Source organism: Balaenoptera acutorostrata, chromosome 10 (assembly GCF_949987535.1).
Source record: "Balaenoptera acutorostrata chromosome 10, mBalAcu1.1, whole genome shotgun sequence".
NCBI lineage: Eukaryota > Metazoa > Chordata > Mammalia > Artiodactyla > Balaenopteridae > Balaenoptera > Balaenoptera acutorostrata.
The window spans coordinates 102128235-102145705 of NC_080073.1; positions in this window are offsets into that span (position 1 = coordinate 102128235).

Below are 17471 nucleotides of genomic sequence, written 5' to 3' on the forward strand. Positions count from 1 at the left end.
ATGGAATATTACTCAGCCATAAAAAGAAACAAAATTGACTTAATTGTAGTGAGGTGGATGGACCTAGAGTCTGTCATACAGAGTGAAGTAAGTCAGAAAGAGAAAAACAAATACCGTATGCTAACACATGTATATGGAATCTAAAAAATAAAAAAAAATGGTTCTGAAGAACCTAGGGGCAGGACAGGAATAAAGACGCAGACATAGAGAATGGACTTGAGGACATGGGGAGGGGGAAGTGTAATCTGGGATGAAGTGAGAGAGTGGCATGGACATATATACACTACCAAATGTAAAACACATAGCTAGTGGGAAGCAGCCGCATAGCACAGGGAGATCAGCTCGGTGCTTTGTGACCACCTAGAGGGGTGGGATAGGGAGTGTGGGAGGGAGACACAAGAGGGAGGGGATATGGGGATATATGTATACGTATAGCTGACTCACTTTGTTATACAGCAGAAACTAACACAACATTGTAAAGCAATTATACTCCAATAAAGATGTTAAAATAAATAAATAAATAAATAAATAAGACAAAAAAATACATCTTGATCTCAGAGTTATCATTAAAGATAAATGTTAAAAAAAATGGGTGTGTAAATCTAAAATTTTTAAACATTTAAAGAAAATGGGTGTGTTTATATAGACAGAAGGCAAAATGTAAAGTTAAAAAAAGTAATTTTTAAGCCATATATATACATATATATATATATATATATATATATATATGGTGTGGTCAGTTTTTTTATATTAGAAATTATGTGTTATAAGAGACGTACAATCTTAAGGCATAGATGTTATCACTGGAAGACCTATTTTTTAGAATATACATTTCTAATAATAGTTCTCTTAAATAGAGGTATGCAATTCTTTTTTTTTTTTTTAATTTTTTTTTTTTTAATTTTTATTTATTTATTTATTTATTTTTGGCTGTGTTGGGTCTTCGTTTCTGTGTGAGGGCTTTCTCCAGTTCCGGCGAGCGGGGGCCACTCTTCATCGCGGTGCGCGGGCCTCTCACTGTTGCGGCCTCTCCCATTGCGGAGCACAGGCTCCAGACGCGCAGGCTCAGTAGTTGTGGCTCACGGGCCTAGCTGCTCCGCGGCATGTGGGATCTTCCCAGACTAGGGCTCGAACCCATGTCTCCTGCATTGGCAGGCAGATTCTTAACTACTGCGCCACCAGGGAAGCCCTAGAGGTATGCAATTCTTAAAGAAACAGATAGCTTTTGTACCTAGTTTTGAAAATGAGAGTGAGATCCCTAACACCTGAATGTTAAAAATCTGATATTTATCAGTATGAGAAAAATAATTATAATCCAATTCATTTGTACAGGAACTGACAAGGTGTTTTTTTTTTAATTGTGAAAAAAATACACATAACATAAAATTCACTTTTTAAACTGTTTTTAAGTGTACAGTTCAGTGGCATTAAGTACATTCACAAAGTTGTACAACTATCACCACCACCCATCTCCAGAACTTTTCCATCATCTCAGAGACTGTACCCATTAAAGACTAACAAATTGGGCTTCCCTGGTGGCGCAGTGGTTGAGAATCTGCCTGCCAATGCAGGGGACACGGGTTTGAGCCCTGGTCTGGGAAGATCCCACATGCTGAGGAGCAACTAGGCCCGTGAGCCACAACTACTGAGCGTGTGTATCTGGAGCCTGTGCTCCGCAACAAGAGAGGCCGCGATAGTGAGAGGCCCGCGCACCGTGATGAAGAGTGGCCCCCACTCGCGGCAACTAGGGAAAGCCCTCGCGCAGAAACAAAGACCCAACACACCCAAAAATAAATAAATAAATTAATTAATTAATTTAAAAAAAAAGTGTTGGTGTGAGAAACAAAGGTGTAATAGACTTGGATTTTGTAAACTGTCAAGGTCTCTACATATGTTTGGCATTTGTTAAAAAAAAAAAAAAAAGACTAACAAATCTCTCCCCCTACCCACCCTCAGCCCCTGGGAACGTCTATTCTACTGTATGTCTCTATAAATGTGACTATTCTAGGTACCATATATAAGTGGAATCACACAGTATTTGTTATTTTGTATTTGGCTTGTTTCACTGAGCATAATGTCTTTAAGGTTCATCCATGTTGTAGCATGTGACAGAATTTCATTCTTTTTGTTAAGGCTGAATAATATTCCACAGTATATCTACTGCACATTTTGTTTATCCACTCATCAGTTGATGGACATTTGGGTTGCTTCCACCTTTTGGACATGGTGAATAATGCTGCTGTGTTGTTTTTTTTTAAGTAGTAAAATTATTATAGACTTTTCCTTTAGAACTTCCACTCCTCCCAGAGTTAATAACTGTCTTTCTTCTTTTTTTTTTTTTTTTTTGCTTTTGCTTAGTTGTTGGTAATTATCATTAATTTATTCCCAAACTCATCCTGAGTTGAGTAAATATCTTCTCAACACAAACATTCGTATCAGGTATTCTATTAATTTCATCTGCTTGAAGAAATCCCTCCTGGTGGGGGGATGAGGGTGGGTGAAATGGGTGAAGGGGGGTCACAGGATATAATCTTCTAGTTATAAAATAAATAAGTCATGAGGGTGGAATGCACAGCTTGGTGACTATAGTTAGTAATCCTGTACTGTATATTTGAAAGTTGCTAACAAAAACAGACATAATAGATCAATGGAACAGAATAGACAGCCCAGAAGTAAACCCATACATTTACAGTCAACTAATCTTCGACAAAGCAGGCAAGAATATATGATGGAGAAAAGACAGTCTCTTCAGCAAGTGGTATTGGAAAAGCTGGACAGCCTGCTATAAATCAGTGAAGTTAGAACACATGCTCATACCATGCACAAAAATAAACTCAAAGTGGTTTAAAGACTTAGATATAAGACATGACACCATAAAACTCCTAGAAGAGTTTCTAGGAGGCAAAACATTCTCTGTCATAAATCATAGCAATATTTTCTTAGATCAGTCTCCCAAGGCAAAAGAAATAAAAGCAAAAATAAACAAATGGGACCCACTCAAACTTAAAAGCTTTTGCACAGCAAAGGAAACCACAAACAGAACAAAAAGACAACCTACAGAATGGGAGAAATATTTCCAAATGATGTGACTGACAAGGGGTTAATTTCCAAAGTACACAAACAGCTTATACAACTCAATATCAAAAAACCCAAGCAACCCATTCAAAAAATGGGCAGAAGACATACAGATGGCCAACAGGCACATGAAAAGATGCTAAGCATCACTAGATATTAGAGAAATGCAAATCAAAACTACAATGAGGTATCACCTCATACCAGTCAGAACGGCCAAAAATTTACAAACAATAAATGCTGCTGGAGAGGGTGTGGAGAAAAGGGAGCCCTCCTGTACTGTTGGTGGGAATGTAAATTGGTGCAACCACTATGGAAAACAGTATGGCGGTTCCTTAAAAAACTAAAAATAGAGTTATCTTATTATCCAGCAATCCCACTCCTGGGCATATATCCAGAAAAGAAAAACATATAATTCGAAAACAGACATGCATGCGCCCCAGTGTTTAGCAGCACTATTTAAAATAGCCAAGACATAGAAGCAAACTAAATGTCCATCAACAGATGAGTGGATAAAGAAGATGTGGTACATATATACAATGGAATATTGCTCAGCCATAAAAAAGAATGAAATACTGCCATTTGCAGCAACTTGGATGGACCTAGAGATTATCATACTGATTAAAGTAAGTCAGAGAAGGATAAATATCATATGATATCACTTATATGTGGAATCTAAAAAATAATACAGGGACTTCCCTGGTGGCACAGTGGTTAAGAATCTGTCTGCCAATGCAGCAGACACGGGTTCGATCCCTGGTCTAAGAAGATCCCACATGCCACGGAGCAACTAAGCCCGTGCGCCACAACTACTGAGCCCGCACTCTAGAGCCTGCGAACCACAACTACTGAGCCCATGTGCTTAGAGCCTGTTCTCCTCAACAAGAGAAGCCACTGCAATGAGAAGCCTGTGCACCGCAACAAAGAGTAGCCCCCGCTCGCCGCAACTAGGGAAAGCCTGCGGGTAGCAAAGAAGACCCAGCGCAGCCAAAAATAAATAAATAAATTAATTAATTAATTAAAAAGAGAGAATTTTAAAAATTAAAAAAATACAAATGAATTTATTTACAAAACTGAAACAGACTCACAGACATAGAAAAAAACTTACGGTTACCAAAGGGGAAGGGGGGTAATAAATTAGGAGTATGGGATTAACAGATACATAGTACTATATATAAAATAGATAAACAACAGGATTTACTATATAGCACAGGGAACTATATTCATTATCTTATAATAACTTATAATGAAAAAGAATCTGAAAAACACACACATATATATATAAAACTGAATCATATTGCTCTACACCTGAAACTAACACAATATTGTAAATCAACTATACTTCAATTAGAATAAAAAGGTGCTAAAAGAAAATCAAAATTCTTCATCACAAAAAAAATTGTTAACTAGACACAACAACCTATTGTGATCATTTCACAGTATATACAAATATTGAATCATTATGTTGTATGCCTGAAACTAATATAATGTTATATGTCAATTTTACCTCACAAAAATATTAATTTTTTTAAAAAAGATATTGCAGCCTCAAAAAGAAAGAAAGAAAGAAGAAAGAAAGAAAGAAAGAAAGAAAAAGAAAGAAAGAAAGAAAAGAGAAAGAGACAGAGAGGGAAGGAGGAAGGAAGGAAGGAAGAAAGGGGGAAAGGGAGAAAGAAATCCTCCCTGGAATCTTCTGACTTGCTCTAATCTGAGCCCATTGCTCTCCAGACCTGCTTCTCCACTGTTGATGTGGAATTTCCCTCCATCTTCCCACTAAGGGTTCCCATTGCCTGTTGAGTGTTGGTTGGACATTGTCTTCTGTTTGTGGAGTTGCCATTGAGAGGTCAAAAGCCACTCTGGTTCTTTGTACATTTTATGAAACCTTCAGTAATCAAGATGTTCTATCATTTTTAGAACATAAAACTTGTTGGGGAGAGAGTTCAACCTAAACACCCGTCTTGCTTGGTCCCCAGTGCAGGAGAAAACAAGTATATTAGGGGTGGGAGAGAGTTCCTGTGGTAAATCAGCAGTCAGTAAACATGGCGGTTGTGGGAAGAAGAGGAAAGTGGGTTTTGTTTTTTTTTAATTTAATATATATGGTAAATGAATGAATGAATTCCCCTTAAGAATAGGAGAAAGGAAGTCCCCTTTCTTCCCTCCCTCCCTTTCTTCCCTCCCTCTTTTCTTCCTTCCTTCCTTCCTTCCTTTCTTTCTCTCTCTCTCTCTCCCTTCCTTTCTCTTTTTCTTTCTTTCTTTCTTTCTTTTTTCTTTCTTTTTCTTTCTCTCTCTCCCTCCCTCCCTCCCTCTCCCTCTCTCTCTCTCTCTCTCTCTCTCTCTCTCTCTCTCTCTCTTTTTCATCTGTATCCCTTTCCAGAAATGGTTCCTTCATCTGGAAGAATAATTTCCCTCCCAGAGAGTCAGACCTCTTTCCTGAAAATGAAACACACGCAGGCAGCCTGCTCTGGTTGCACCTCCCACGCTCCACCTGCTTCCTCCTAGTCAAGTGAAAGTGGAGTGACAAGGGGAGGTCCCCCAGGCCAGCCCAGGGGACAGAAGAGGAGTGAAGAGAATCACCCCCCACCCCTGTGCCCTTGGGCGAGCCTTATATTGTCACTCTTCTTTGTGACATGGCCATGAGCCCGCAGGAAATCATTTGAAGCAAAAAACTGACAACTTATTGCACAGCTCAAAAAGGCTATTCATTGTAAAGCAGTTATACTCCAATAAAGATGTAAAAAAAAAAAAAAAAAGGCTATTCAATACGCTTTTCATACACCTACCGAATACTTCCTTGAAGAAGCCTAGAGATCCTTCTGACATGAGACTTTAAACCTCACAGCAATGCACAGATGTCGGTGGTGACTCTCACTCTTGCAGTAGAGCTAAAAGGACAGGGGCAACCGAAATGTCAGTCAGCTGTTACTCCCAGGAAGAGAAGCCCCCCACCATGAAGGACTGCAATGCATTGTTGTTAATTAACTGGCAAAGAGATTGGGTTTAGTTTAAAAAGTGATAATGATTTGGATTCATGACAATCTAACCAATCCAGAGTTTGTCCTGATTTATTCTAGAGAAACACGCACAATACTATTATCTTTATCCCAAAATGCATTTAGAGTTCTTATTATGTACATGGCATAATTAAAAGCAGTAATATTTTATTTTACGAAATTAGGTGTTTCTTGAACTCTGAAGGTGAACTCTATAAATACTCTATTTGGGCTTCCAAGTCTCCCCGGGTGTGAAGAACAGACCTCCCCCTTGGAAAATTCAGCCTCTAACACAATGCCTGGCACATAAAAGGGCTCAGGAAATAAATTAATGAATGAGTTAATAAACAGGAGGCCTGTGGCTTCAGCAAACAAATGTATAAACACAGGCACCCTCATTCAAGGAAAATTCAGGCTCTACCCTCAGGCTGATCATCAAAAAGCCACACAGGTTAATAGTTGGTTCTACTATCGTTTTCCCCTTCCAGGTCTGGATTTCTTAGTCTTTACATCAAAAGCACAAGTAAAAAAGGAATCCTCCAAGGTTGTACATCCCTTTTGTGTGATAAATAGTAAAATCAATTCAGGACTTCTCTGGTGGTGCAGTGGTTAAGAGTCCACCTGCCAATGCAGGGGACACGGGTTCGATCCCTGGTCGGGGAAGGTCCCGCATGCCATGGAGCAACTCAGCCCGTGCACCACAACTACTGAGCCTGTGCTCTAGAGCCTGCGAGCCACAACTACTGAGCCCACATGCCACAACTACTGAAGCCCACATGCCACAACTACTGAAGCCCACATGCCTAGAGCCCATGCTCCGCAACGAGAGAAGCCACCGCAATGAGAAGCCCGCGCACCGCAACGAACTAGAGAAAGCCCACGCGCAGCAACAAAGACCCAATGCAGCCAAAAATAGATAAATAAATTTAGTTTTAAAAAGTGTGGATACGCTTACTGCAGAGCCCAAACCGATCGGCCAGATAAAAGTCTAGGCTCTGCAGGTCATACCATCATCTAGCCTGTACTTGCCTAAATGTTTTCTTCTCTGGTATCATTAAAGGCCTTATTCACCTGCTGGTAAACAATGAATACAGATTAGTGGTCATTAATCAAGGTCTTGGGTCACTTAATAGGATGGCTCAGTGGGTGGTTTCTATCGGGCCGAGCACCTGATGGGTCATCAGGGTGACCAGGTCGAGCACAGCTGCATTTCAACCACGTTCTGTCTCAGAAAGAAATGCCTGTCTCGTTCTCCACCCGCACTTACGGCTGAAGAAAGTAAAAAACGTGGGAACACAGGGGCCATATCCGTGCCTATTAGGCCTTCAGATTTGGCTGCTGCCCTCCCCCGCCCCATGAGGCCTGCCATCCAGCACCCCTCCTTCACTGGCATCAGGGTCAGGACTGTACGAGCCATTAGCTCCCAAAGCCTTCACTGCCAGCATCCGCCCTTTACCTTGTTTTCTCCAATCCCAAGAATTGGTGGAAGGGACAAGTAATTCCCATTTATGGGAAAAAAAACCCTCTAAAAGTCTTTTTATTGTTTTTCATACTCCCAAGTAAACGTCTTTGCAGCACTGCATGAAAAAGCAGTGAGATTTTCAAGTTAAATGTATCTGCATTCCACGGGACCATACCCAGCTCACAGAGACAGTTCCACCTCTATCCCTAATAAGTGTCGGATTCTGCACAAGATTTCATGAATAAAAAGGAGTTCTGGTGCTTTTACAAAGTTTGACAACAGGAGTCCCAGCAGCTCGGGAGTGGCAAGAGTGGCAATGTCCAGCCACTCAGCTCTGCGAAGGCGCTCGCTGTGCTGTCCCCACACCCAGGTGCTCCCCACCACAGCCTCTGCCAAGATGCCCAGGAGAGACAGCAGGTCAGCTCAAAAGGCAGTAGAGCTGGGCTTCTGTATCCGTGGTTCCACATCCGCAGATTAAACCAATCGCAGATCAAAAATAAAATTTTTTTTTAATTCAAGAAAGTTCCCCAGAACAAAACTTGAATTTGCCATCCAGCAACTATTTACAAAGCATTTGCTTTGTATTTACATAACATTTACATTGTATTAGGTATTAAAAGTCATCTAGAAGTTAAAAAAAAAAAGTCATCTAGAAATGATTTAAAGTACACGGCGGGGGTGGGGGGGGATATGCGTAGGTTATATGCAAATACTACACCACTTTACATAAGGGACTTGAGCATCTGTGGGTTTTGGCATCTCCAGGGGTCCTGGAATGAATCTCCCTGATACCGAGCCCAAGGAGAGACCCACCAAATGTCATCCAAATCTGATCCTGCAAACGGTAATGTGAAAAAAAAAAAATCATGCAGACCAAAGGAAAAGGGGATGCAAAAGGAAAACAAGCCAAAGTGACCAACCAAGAAATGAAAGAAGACGCACCTGCAGAAATAGAGCTGCTAAGGAAAGGCCAGCCTCTGTGGAGCAGGGGAGAAAGAAGCCAAATCTGATCAACATAAAGGGAGTCTCACCAGCTGTCCTGGTGTTCCCCTTCTTGTACAATCCAGAGGAATTGTTCTATCAACTGTTTTGTAAATGCAAGATTTTAATTGTTCTAGAAATACACTTTTAAGAAGTAGGATACCCACTCTATGCCTTAAACATTTTTTTATAAGTATAAATACAATTTTTAAGAAGTGAGTTCATCAGCTGGTTGGTTGTTTTCAGTACCACCAAAAATTAATGAAATATAAATTTAAAGGAGGCTTTGATCATAGGCTGGGGCTGGGGGGAGAGTGTGTTGGCAGTTTTTAATGTAACAAGAAGCATAGCCAAATGGCAATTTGAAGTCATAATCATGCATTTAACTTGTTGTAAACATTTTCTATGACTTACTTTATCTCCCTGTTGTCTTTTGGTAGAATTATTTATAAAACTGTTTCCTGATCCTTGCTCTTCCTAATAGAATTGGGCGCTCTCGGTGACAACTTTGTTCTCAGTAGCCCAGCTTTTCCTAATAACGCTGTTAAAGTGCTGTGAAAAATTGGAAAATTTTGAGCATGCAGTGTATATGATATTAAATGATGACCTAGTAGAATTTTAGTTAACAAGTTATCAATGTTTTAAAATCATGGTCTATATTTTTCCAGCTGTATTGAGATATAACTGAGGGATAACACTGTGTCAGTTTAAGGTGTACAATGTGGTGATTTGATACATGCATATGTATCAAAATGATTATCACAGTAGGGTTAGTTAACACCTCTATCACCTCGTATAATTGTGTGTGTGTGTGTGTGTGTGTGTGTGTGTGTGGTAAGAACATTGAAGATCTAGTCTCTTAACAACTTTCAAGTATATAATACAGTATTGTTAACTGTAGTCACTATGCTGTACATTACATCCCCAGAACTTATTCATCTTATAACTGGGAGTTTGTACTCTTTGACTAACATCTCCCCATTACCCCCACTCCTTAGCCCCTGGTAATCACCTCTCTGCTCTGTTTCTATAAGTCTGTTTTTTTAAGATTCCACAGATAAGTGAGATGATACAATATTTGTCTGTCTGACTTATTGCACTTAGCAGAATGCCCTCAAAGTCCTTGCAGAACCTCTTTTTAAGAACAATTTGTCTCCAAATTTTAAGCTGGAAAGTCACTAGAATAACTGTTTGGAAAAAAATTATATAGCTTTTAAATTTTTCAATACTTGCATTAAGAACTATATAGAAATTCATCATCATGCATATATACTGATCACCAAATGAAAACCAGTAAAACATCAATTAAAGAGGAAAGAAAGTCCGAAAACACAAGGCCTGGTAGAAATCATAGGTAGAGAGATAGGGGCTCCCGACCCAGAGAGGTTCTGAAACTTGTCTGACATCAGAGAGCAAGACATGAGTCATGCCTTCAGGGTCCTTCACGCCCAGCCCAGGGTTGTGTCCGTTACCCCACGTGGCCTCCTTGAGGTAACTCATCATCGTACAGTCATGCATGGCTTGCAAAGCCAAAGAGCCAAAAATGGGTTCAAATCTAGATTTTCTCATTCGCTAGATTGCCGATGGCAATGATTCCCAACCCAAACTGTGTATCAGGTCATCTGAAGGAGCTATGAAAAAAATACAGTTTCTCGGACTCCTTTTCCAGAGAGTCTGACTCATTTGTTCTCAGGTGGGGCTCAGGCATTTTAAGTTTTAAAGAAACATCCTCAGGTGCAGCTAATTAGATGAAAATCAGTGCTCCATGGCTCTGGTTCTCCACCCTGGGCACCCACTGGAGTCGGGGGAGCTTTAAAAGCTACATGCCTGAGTCCCATCTTCAGAGAGGCTGATTCACCTAGTCTGAGGCTCAGCCTCAGCACGAAAGCAGGTGACTCCATCGTGTAGCCAGGGACGAGAACCAGGGCTCATGGGCTCCTTGAACCATGAAGCTCTAGTCTAAGTTATCTCCCAAGGAAGCTTTAGGGACCTGATCATTGCCATTCCTAAAATTCCAGAGCTGTCAACGTGCAATAAAGGCTTGCTGATAGACTTGTCTAAGGAGGCTCGATGTTAATGGACAGGTGAGAAGGAAAGGGCAAGCTTAAGAAATAATGAGCATTTAGTATGAAAAGGTCCCGAGGGTAGATTAGGCAGTCAGTCAAGCAAATATTATGACGTTATTTTACAAACGCACAGGTGGCACTTTTGGGGGCAATAGAGCCTACTCTCCAAAGCCTGGCATCTCCTTATTTCCGAGGATATTTCGAGAGTGGAAATGAGTAAATTCTAGCTACCTTAACTAATTCCTATCACAGACAGAATCACTCTTGAGCGAGTCTAATGGAGTCCAATCCTGCCACAAGGCTCTGGAGAACAGGATAATTCATTTACCAGATGCTGTGCCCCGTAGGTGAGCAACAAAGGATGTTATAATGAAGGATATGACCCACCAATGGGAATTCATACCATAGAAGAACTATTTTCCTGAATGACTAAGAAAACTGATTTCCCCATTCAACATTATTTAGCAAGAATGATAAGTGAACAAGTAGGCTAGCAAAGCTGTCTAGGTTGCATAATCCACATCTGGAATAAACATGGTGGGGAAGAAATTTATCACCCTATTAACAGGACCTATCTTGGAATGGAGAGACTATAGTGATTTTTATTGTCTCCTTTATATTTTTCTATCTTTCCTAAATGTTTTATCAAGTACAAGTATTACTGGGTTTTTTTAGTATTTATTTATTTATTTTTGGCTGCATCAGTTCTTAGTTGCAGCATGCACGATCTTCGTTGCAGCATGCAGGATCTTTCGTTGTGGCTCGCGGGCTTCTCTCTAGTTGTGGCACGGTGGGTCTCTAGTTGTGGTGCATGGGCTTAGTTGCCCCGTGGCATGTGGGATCTTAGTTGCCTGACCAGGGATTGAATCTGCGTCCCCTGCATTGGAAGGTGGATTCTCAACCACTGCACCACCAGGGAAGTCCCCTACGGTAGGTTTTTATACATTTGTTGAACAAGTGAATTTCCTCTCAAAGAAGAACGGTAGCACTTTATAACGATAACATATGTTTATTTACATGGAGCCATTTTCAAAGCATGTGAGACTTGCAGCTCCAAATGGGATCCCCAGAACGGCAGAACTGACATCTCCTGGGAATTTCTTAGAAATTCAGTATCTTAGCCTCCTGCTTCCTCCCTCTGTTCCCTCCTCCTACACACACCCCACTGAATCAGTTTTAATAAAATCCCCAGGCAACTCTCATGCCGTCCAACTTTGAGAAGAATTGGTCTAGAGCATCGTCCCTCAACCTTGGCTGCACTTTGGAATCAATGGGGACTCCAAAATACAGATGCCTGGGTTCCAGCCCCCAAGAGTCTGATTTAATCAGTCTGAGAACCAGGATTCTTAAAGATGCCCCCAGTGTGCAGCCAGGGATAAGAACCATTTGCTCGGCATCCTTGCTTGAGAGCTTCAAAACTCCTGCAGTATTTTGTAAGCCAGTGTCTCACCTACACAGTGATTTCTCTCCTCTTTACTACTCAACCTTCCCTTATCGTATTACTTTTCCTCTTCCAAAAAATACCTCCTAGTCTCCTTTGTCAATAAATGTTTATTGAACATCTAGAATTTGCATAAACACAAAACCTGTTCTTAAACTTCCTTTGGCAGTAAATTATCTAAATGCTCTTTCTTGGGCTCGTTCTTCATGAATCCTCTTTTCTTTTTTTTAAAATAAATTTATTTATTTATTTATTTATTGGCTGCATTGGATCTTCATTGCTGTGCAGGGGCTTTCTCTAGTTGCGGCGAGCGGGGGCTACTCTTTGTTGCGGTGCGCGGGCTTCTCACTGCGGTGGCTTCTCCTTGTTGTGGAGCACAAGCTCTAGGCACGTGGGCTCAGTGGTTGTGGCTCACGGGCTCTAGAGCGCAGGCTCAGTAGTTGTGGCTCATGGGCTTAGTTGCTCTGCGGCATGTGGGATCTTCCCAGACCAGGGCTCGAACCCGTGTCCCCTGCATTGGCAGGTGGATTCTTAACCACTGCACCACCAGGGAAGTCCCTGAATCCTCTTTTCTAATTTTGTAAGCATTCATTGGTGCCACTACAACTATGGGTTATTATTTCCTGAAACAGGAAAAGAAAATTAATTACGTTTTATCCAGTTTTAAAACAACTTAAGCATATATATACACACTGCTATATATAAAATAGATAACCAACAAGGACCTACTGTATAGCACAGGGAGCTATACTCAGTATTTTTTTTTTAAACATCTTTATTGGAGTATAATTGCTTTACAATGGTGTGTTAGTTTCTGCTTTATAACAAAGTGAATCAGTTATACATACACATATGTTCCCATATCTCTTCCCTCTTGCATCTCCCTCCCTCCCACCCTCCCTATCCCACCCCTCTAGGTGCTCACAAAGCACCGAGCTGATCTCCCTGTGCTATGCGGCTGCTTCCCACTAGCTATCTATCTTACATTTGGTAGTGTATATATGTCCATGACACTCTCTCACCCTGTCACATCTCACCCCTCCCCCTCCCCATATCCCCAAGTCCATTCTCTAGTAGGTCTGTGTCTTTATTCCCATCTTGCCACTAGGTTCTTCATGACCTTTTTTTTTTTTTTTCTTAGATTCCATATATATGTGTTAGCATACTGTATTTGTTTTTCTCTTTCTGACTTACTTCACTCTGTATGACAGACTCTAACTCCATCCACCTCATTACAAATACCTCCATTTCATTTCTTTTGATGGCTGAGTAATATTCCATTGTATGTATGTGCCACATCTTCTTTATCCATTCATCCGATGATGGACACTTAGGTTGCTTCCATGTCCTGGCTATTGTAAATAGAGCTGCAATGAACATTTTGGTACATGACTCTTTTTGAATGATGGTTTTCTCAGGGTATATGCCCAGTAGTGGGATTGCTGGGTCATTTGGTAGTTCTATTTTTAGTTTTTTAAGGAACCTCCATACTGTTCTCCATAGTGGCTGTATCAATTTACATTCCTACCAACAGTGCAAGAGTGTTCCCTTTTCTCCACACCCTCTCCAGCATTTATTGTTTCTAGATTTTTTGATGATGGCCATTCTGACCGGTGTGAGATGATACCTCATTGTAGTTTTGATTTGCATTTCTCTAATGATTAAGGATGTGGAGCATTCTTTCATGTGTCTGTTGGCCATCTGTATATCTTCTTTGGAGAAATGTCTATTTAGGTCTTCTGCCCATTTTTGGATTGGGTTGTTTGTTTTTTTGTTATTGAGCTGCATGAGCTGCTTGTAAATCTTGGAGATTATTCCTTTGTCAGTTGCTTCATTTGCAAATATTTTCTCCCATTCTGAGGGTTGTCTTTTGGTCTTGTTTATGGTTTCCTTTGCTGTGCAAAAGCTTTTAAGTTTCATTAGGTCCCATTTGTTTATTTGTGTTTTTATTTCCATTTCTCTAGGGGCTGGGTCAAAAAGGATCTTGCTGTGATTGATGTCATAGAGTGTTCTGCCTATGTTTTCCTCTAAGAGTTGGATAGTGTCTGGCCTTACACTTAGGTCTTTAATCCATTTTGAGTTTATTTTTGTGTATGGTGTCAGGGAGTGTTCTAATTTCATACTTTTACATGTACCTGTCCAATTTTCCCAGCACCACTTATTGAAGAGGCTGTCTTTTCTCCACTGTATATGCTTGCCTCCTTTATCAAAGATAAGGTGACCATATGTGTGTGGGTTTATCTCTGGGCTTTCTATCCTGTTCCATTGATCTATATTTCTGTTTTTGTGCCAGTACCAAACTGTCTTGATTACTGTAGCTTTGTAATATAGTCTGAAGTCAGGGAGCCTGATTCCTCCAGCTCCATTTTTCGTTCTCAAGATTGCTTTGGCTATTCGGGGTCTTTTTTGTCTCCATACAAATTGTGAAATTTTTTGTTCTAGTTCTGTGAAAAATGCCAGTGGTAGTTTGATAGGGATTGCATTGAATCTATAGATTGCTTTGGGTAGTATAGTCATTTTCACAATGTTGATTCTTCCAATCCAAGAACATGATATATCTCTCCATCTATTTGTATCATCTTTAGTTTCTTTCATCAGTGTCCTATAATTTTCTGCATACAGGTCTTTTGTCTCCTTAGGTAGGTTTATTCCTAGATATTTTATTCTTTTTGTTGCAATGGTAAACGGGAGTGTTTTCTTAATTTCACTTTCAGATTTTTCATCATTAGTGTATAGGAATGCAAGAGATTTCTGTTTATTAATTTTGTATCCTGCTACTTTACCAAATTCATTGATTAGCTCTAGTAGTTTTCTGGTAGCATCCTTAGGATTCTCTATGTATAGTATCATGTCATCTGCAAACAGTGACAGCTTTACTTCTTCTTTTCCGATTTGGATTCCTTTTATTTCTTTTTCTTCTCTGATTGCTGTGGCTAACACTTCCAAAACTATGTTGAATAATAGTGGTGAGTATACTCAGTATTTTGTAATAGCCTCTAATGGAAAAGAATCTGGAAAAGAATCTATCTATCTATCTATCTATATATATATCTATATCTATATATATATACACATATATGTATAAAACTGAATCACTGTGCTGTACACCTGAAATTAACACATTGTAAATCAACTATACTTCAATAAAATAAAATAAAATGAACAGTTAGAAAAAAAACAACTTAAGGATTATTTTGAGCCACAGAGACATCAAAAGCTGATTGTATTTAAAAGGAACTCTATTCTGTCCTTTAGCCTTTATCAATGTATCAGCGTCCTGTTTTCACATCCTAACTGTAACAGCTAACAGAGGGCTTGCAATGGCCCTGGCACCGTGCTCCGTGTATTACTGTGTTAATTATCTCAGTTAATCCACCCAACAGCACTATGAGGCACGTTCTACAGTGTTTTGTTTTTTGTCTTTGTTTTTGTTTATTTTTGGCCTCACCACAGGCATGCAGGATCTTAGTTCCCCCGACCAGGGGTGGAACCTGTGCCCCCTGCAGTGGAAGCACAGAGTCCTAACCACTGGACCACCAGGGAAATCTCGAGATACATTCTATGGTTATCCTTACTTTTTGATGAGAAACTAGCAGCACAAAGAAGTTCAGTAACTTGCCCAGGGTCACCCAGCTTGTCTCCTGACAACAGGATGGAAACCCAGGCAGTCAGACTCAGAACCTGCTAGTAACTGTTTCGCTGTTTGTTCTGTGGAGGGCGGTGTTTGTTCTTGTTCTAAGCTATGTGACGACATGGCTTAGGATCCCAGCACATGGGGGAGCCTCTCATTCTATCAGAATTTTCCACCGATAATTGAGTGCATCTTTTTCTGAACCTTTTTCACACTTCAATCTGTGGCTTATAAAGCTGTTTCCCAGGTATAACTCATTGTGAAGTTTAAAAGGATTTCATGTTTGGGCAAATTTCTTCTGAAGGTTGAACAAGATAAGAAACAAATTCTGACTAATACGGTGAAGGTATAAATAAAGAAGCCTTGAATGGTTTTTAAAGAAATTTTCCCCTCCTAACCAAATGCAGTTTTAAATGTTAATATCTCTATTGCAAAAAAGAAGATAAATAAATGTAAGAGATGTAGCCTCTAGTCAGCAGTGTGTGCGTGTAAATTTAAAGGTAAGAATGTTTAAAAATGCCAAACTGTATACAAAAGGCATCCTTCTTCTCTGGGCTTCCTCTATAAACATACTTTTTTTTTTTTTTTTGGCTGCACCGCGCGGCGTATAGGATCTTAGTTCCCTGACCAGGGATTGAACCCCGGCTCTCGGCACTGAAAGCACAGAGTCCTAACCACTGGACCGCCAGGAAGTCCCTATGGCCATCCAATTTTAATGGCTCTTTTCTTTCCTCCTCCTCTCAGCTAGGAAATGATTTCTTTTAATCCCTTCTGGCTGTTCTGGAGCAGGATTTCCCAGCCTTGGCCCTGTCGACATTTAGCCTGGAGAGCCCTTTGCGGTGAGGCTGTCCTGAACATTGCAGGAAGCACCCCACCCTCCTGTACACCCCCAACACCCTGGCACCGACTGTGACAAACAGAAATGTTTTCAGATGTGGTTGCACGTCCCCTGGGGGTGCAGAGCAGAAGGGTGAAATCCCCACCTCACCCCCCCCCCAATTAAGAACAACTATTCTGGAACTATTCGCTGGAATTGCAATACCACACATGCATATTTTGCCATATTTCATCCCTAAATACCATCTCAAAGATCTCAAGCTTCCATGGTAGCTCTCCGCAGCATTTTCACCTGCTTTTCTCCTTGCCCTTGCATTCTTGGGCCCTCGTCAGATCGCTTCCCAGGCACTCCGCGGGGGGCAGCATACGGGCGGCTGCAGCAGGGCGCACAGGACGGACTTAGAGGGTTCCTGTGATTCTTGGGGTGTGGGGCTGGAGGGGCTCTGCTGTTGCTGCTGCCCTAACTACAGACCTGACTCGCTCCTGCAGGCCTTGCTCTGAGGCTCACGTGGACACCACTGTAACACCTCCGACGCGATTCCAGCAGTCCCTCACAGAACACAAATGTCTGACGGTGTCAGTGAACGCAAAACATCTCTGCCCTGAATGCAGTCTGCCTAAGGGTAAAGCAAGACTCCGATATATAAACAGAAAAGACAAATTTAGAATACATGAAATAAATATGCTGACTAGAGATGTTAGCTTGTCTGTACTCCACGTGGGTCTTAATGGTGTGTGTATTTATGGATGTAAATACGTGTGGTGGGAAATTATTGTTTTATTTTTGAGATCAAGTTAAAAAGGACACGTTAAACAAGACTGCCCATGGCCAGCTTCTAGTTGACCTTCCACCATGATGCCCGAAGCCTCAACAATACAATAACTACCACTATTGAGCACTTAGTATCCGCCAAACTCTGTGCCAAGTGCCCTACCTGAGTTGTCTCATTCAACCTTCCAACAGCCCTAGAAGTGCGTCATTATCAACTCC